Below are 5,213 nucleotides of genomic sequence, written 5' to 3' on the forward strand. Positions count from 1 at the left end.
TCGCGTTCTCGCGTCGAAACTCGGTAAGGGCTCTGGCGGAGTGGTCGAGCGCACTCTTCGGTTATTATCCCATTGGACCACGAATATCCTCTGGACGTCCCAATTAGATCCCAAAGTTAGGACGTCCACTGGATAACATGAGGACATTAATTTCTGGATGGCCTATTTAAAATATCCTTCGCACATTCACAGGATTAAAGTTCTGGGATCTAAACGAATCCCAAAGCTTTGATCCTATGGATGTCCGAAGGATGTTCTCAACGGGACGTCCCATACTGGACAATAGTGGGACCAACACACAATCGAAGATATGTACTACGTGATCATATCGAAGAATGTTAAGTCTCTTCCACGGCTGCCCTCGGCGCACGCTCTTCCGAAAAGACATGTCAGACAGCAATATAACATATTGAGACGTGTACTTATCTGGATCGGGCAACCACGTTTCGCCGCGTAACAAATGTAATCGCACAGCCTGGAATGCGCCTGCATGTATCCGAAGTTTCTGGAAAGTTATCGATGCTTCTATCCGCTGTCTGTTGTCGCCGAACCTTATGTTATCTGATTTCATCGCGTGACGCGAATGGTGTAGAACTTTGTGGAAGGCACGCGGGTCCGAACGATTAGTCTAGAACATTCGACGACTGCTCTATAAAAGCCGACGCGCTTGACCCGCTGATCAGATTTCCGACGATCGCCGACCGTGTTCGCCGCTATCATTGTGCTATAACTGTAGCCTGTTTTTGTGGGCACAGGTTCGCCCAATAAAAGCTAGTTTTGTATTTAACCGTATTGCTGCTTTCTTCACCGTCACTACCACGTGACAATATGAAGCTGCCACACTCAGATGCATGCAGCCACGCGGGCTTTATCTTGAAAACGATCTGCTTTGAGGGCACAGTCCAGGTGGGCCGATGGCTTGTACCTTTGCGTACGCTGTGTTCTCATCGCTCAGTTTGCGTTGGAAGCGATCGACAGAGCACGAATCTTTTTTTGCCTGCGTCGGCACCGTGACATTCGCCCTGCTGCTCACCGTGATCCGCGATTACAAAGAGCGAACTGAGAGGGCGAAGAGCGAGGAGGGCGGGATGCTTATAGGCCTCACTTGACTATCCGCGCCTCGCCACCTACGTGCCCCTCTCCCCTCGATATGCGCCTCGCACTCCTTGCAGCCACGTGTTGAGCCACGTGACCCGGCGGACCCGGCGCCTATAGTTGGATCTTTATTCTGTGCCTATATGTGCAGCATTGTAGCTTCTGTAGTTTGTCATAGGTTTTGCTGCTGCGTACGTTGGCCTCGAACAGGTGTTCTGTGGTGCCGTTCGGTGGCGTGCGAAGAGCTCTCTTGCAAAGATGTGAGTATTCCTTTGTTACCTTCGTCCGATTAAGGTTCGATTTTAAAAATGGACATACCGCCATTGGGCGTGTTAGAGTTTGCGCGCGCTTGGTATAGTTTCCATATCGTCTCTTGTTAGGTGACGCCCGCGCCACGCGTTTCGGCGCGAAGTGTGTTTATTCGATGTCGCGTTCTGTAGAACTGTACGTCTCCGAGAAGGCGTGTCGAGAGGCGAAGAAATCTTTGGCGCTTCTTGAGTGCTCAAACGAGCACCCGTTGCAGGATCAACGTCCGCAAGAACAGCCGCAGAAGCACGTAGCCGGAGGTTCCCGCGATGTTCAGAATAGAACTGACGCCGTCATTTGCGATGCAGTGGACAGTGGCGAGTATCGGCGTGCCGATTTTCATACACGCTCACTAGAAACGTATGCTGTCGACACTGCTTCCTATGCGGTTGTTCAAAGCAGCCCACTTTCTACGAATCCTATCGACAAGGAGGAGACACACAGTGTTGACAAAGTGATCACGGAAGGCAACTTTCGAGAAAAATTGCGAATGTGGGCTGTTCACCACAATATCAAAAGAAGGGCAGTTACAGATTTACTGAAGTGGTTACGAAGCCATCCCTCTTTAGCAGAACTACCCGAAGATGGTCGTACTCTTCTCCGCACACCGCGCCAAGCGCAAGAGCGGTGCGGGTTAACACCGTTAGAGCCCGGGGAATATTGCCATTTTGGGCTTAAAGCTGGGCTGCTGCGCATACTGTGTCATGTCGAACACCCGCCTTCTGTGATCCCCTTGTCGTTCAACATACACGGTCTTCCTTTATCGAAAAGTTCGAAAATGCAGTTGTGCCCTATTCATTGTATTGCCCATGCCTGTGGTGATGGAACACCGTTTCTTGTTGGTGCATTTGCTGGGCTGTCAAAGCCAGCATCCTCGAGGGAGTTTCTAAGGCCATTCGTTGTAGAGTTACAAGAATTGATTTCGGAAGGTATTGCTGTAGATGGCAGCGTTGCTCAAGTAAGTGTGAAGGCCATCATTTGTGATGCTCCTGCACGAGCATTTGTAATGACAACTAAAGGGCATGGTGGCTATAGTGGCTGCCCAAAATGTACTGTGGAGGGGACATATATGAACGGAAAAGTTGTGTTTCTTGAAATGGACTGCCCCCTACGTACAAACATGAGTTTCAGAGAACAACATGATAGTGAACATCACAAAGGGGATTCCATTCTCCTAGATTTGCCAATTGACTGTGTGGATGATGTACCCCTGGACTACATGCACCTTGTGTTGCTAGGTGTAGTTAAGAAGCTTCTGACGTTGTGGACTTCAGGACCACTAGCTGTACGCTTTGGGCCACTCCAACGTCAAACTTTCTATGAAGAGCAGCCTTGTGCGAGCTTCTGTTCCCAGTGAGTTTCATCGCAAACCACAAGGTCTTGATGAATTAGACCGCTGGAAGGCTGTTGAATTCAGGCTTTTTCTTTTTTACACTGGCCCATTTATTCTAAAATTTTGTTTGACAGACCGCCTGTACCAGCACTTCCTCGTCCTTCATACCTCTCTCTCGGTACTTGCTAATCCGCAGCTCTGTCGCCAACATGCTGTGTTTGCTGTTGAACTCCTGCGTTGCTTTGTCAGAGACTTTCGTGATTTTTATGGAATGAGCACGTTTCCTTCAATGTGCACAGCCTAATACACCTTTTTGCCGATGTTCAAGGATATGGGCATTTAGATTCCTTTAGTGCATTTCCCTTTGAGAATCATATGCAGACAATCAAGCGACAGCTGCGAAAACATGGCAAGCCACTGCAGCAATTGTACAACAGCTTGGTGGAGTCCCAGTCTGAAGCAAACATCGTCCATCCATTGGATGAAAAGCCCGCACTGCTCCGTCAACATACACACGGTCTGCTCCTGCTGGGGTGCTGTCCTCCTCAGTACAAGATGCTATCATTTAGGGAGTTCACTATTTCTCTAAGTGACAAGGACTGCTGCTTTCTGCAAAATGGACATGTTGTTTTGGCTAAAAACATTGCCCACTTGAAGGCCTCAAATGAACCATGCATTATTGGTCCAGAATTCCTAGTTAAAGAAGACTGGTACACTGTACCCTTCAGTTCACCCAGACTTTGCATCTGTGTTGTGTCTTCTCTATCTCATCCCAAAATATGGCATGTGCGCAACTTGCAAAAAATGGTGATATTCCCTTTCGGTAACAAGTATATAGTGTTGCCACAGCTGCATACTGCCTAGAAACCAGACATTGCACCTGTGTAGGAGATTTTAGTCTCATTGTTACTACAAGTAGCTTCTATTATACATGGTTAGTGCATTTTGAGTGCTACTGCTATTGTGTGAATGCAACCATTAATAAGACATGACGTAAAAAAAAGTCTAAGCATAGTTTTATTTTCTAGATGGCATATGCAATCGTTGAGTTTTTGGCCCTGCAAGAAGTTGAAGTGTTACCATCAACATGGATAAAAGGGAATCGGTGTGCCTGGCCACCAGAACACATTAAAGGAGACAAAATTGTCACAATGGTAAAAAAAGCAGCAATGCCGGATGCTTCTTGGAAATGATTTGAGGTGTCCGTAAATGGGCTGTTTGGTATGTACCAATTGCTAGCTGTGGAGTTTTGTGTAAAAATACAAGTACTCACAGGGGGTGTTCTTACATCTCAGGAACCTATGAGTTGGCAAGGAGAAAGCTCAACCGAAGTGAACGGGACTCAGATTTGAACACAGACTCAGATGTTCCACGGAAGAGATCAAGGAAACCACCTCAGCCGTGGTCAGACTCTGATGACTCCGAGGCATCACAAACACCAGCTAAAACGCAACAAAAAGGAGCAGTGCCTGTTCCTAGGAATTTCCCACTGGGTAAACTTTCTCGTCATTCTGCAGGTGGCACAGGGCAGCTCCCCTGTTTGTGATAAATTGTAAGTAGTATAATATTTTGTATATTGATCTCCCAGGACTGGCCTCTGCTGAATGTGGAGAACAAGCTGAAGGCTGCAGTGAAAGTAAGAAGCTTCATTTTTTTTTCTATTTACTAACAACATGCTGGCAACATTTGTTTAAAATATCGCTCCCAGCGCTGTTGGCCAGTACAAGCTGTATCTGCCTGTGTTCAATGCACGTTTTATCTTATTCGTGTACTGCGTCTTTTTTTTAACACTCTGAGTATGCCAAAATGCCCCAGCGAACTTGCCCATTTTGCTGCCTTAAATTCCTCTCTCACTTATTTTTTGTGTGTGTGTGGTAAAGCACTTTGATCTGGTTCGTGGGTATTGCAGCTACCCAACTGGCGGAAGGCAATCAGTGCAACAAATAAGTAGATGCAGGCACGCACAAATAAGACCACGCTGAGAAAAGGCGAGAATCATTTATTATGGGGAGGCATGGTCTGAGCTGGCAGAGCACCCCATCTGTTCGTTCTTCTCTCTCGCTTTACAAAAGAATCTTTTGGCTATGCCACCGGCCTTTATGGTGTCTCTCTTTTGTGCTAAGAGCTTATGGTCATGTAGTGTAAGAGAATTAAGTAATTAAATCCAATGAAGAAAATTTGCAAAAAGTTATGGCCTTTGTTTACTTTCCTTGGCTACTATCGGGGTCAAGTGACAAGCAAACATCAGAGTGCATGGTGGCAGCGTAACTTAAAATATAGACCGCGCCGTTCAGTCATTGCCATTGACAGACATGCACATCGTTAGACCGCACTGCGTGATGATGCTACCCGTATGCTGCAGTATTTTCATGTTTCTTTCATTTGAAGGTGAAAAGAGGTGACTTTGCAGTAATGATGAGGTGCACACTATAGCAGGTGCATTGCTCTTCACGTTTCATTTGATGCCCATAGCCCGTAA

The 5,213-nt window shown here is 46.8% G+C and overlaps 1 pseudogene; it reads left to right on the top strand.

The window, feature by feature from the left end:
* Nucleotides 1-1,784: 1,784 nt before the first annotated feature.
* LOC126519220 (uncharacterized) lies at nucleotides 1,785-4,522 on the top strand (annotated as a pseudogene).
* Nucleotides 4,523-5,213: the final 691 nt, after the last annotated feature.

This window comes from Dermacentor andersoni, chromosome 10, assembly GCF_023375885.2.
Source record: "Dermacentor andersoni chromosome 10, qqDerAnde1_hic_scaffold, whole genome shotgun sequence".
NCBI classification, from domain to species: domain Eukaryota; kingdom Metazoa; phylum Arthropoda; class Arachnida; order Ixodida; family Ixodidae; genus Dermacentor; species Dermacentor andersoni.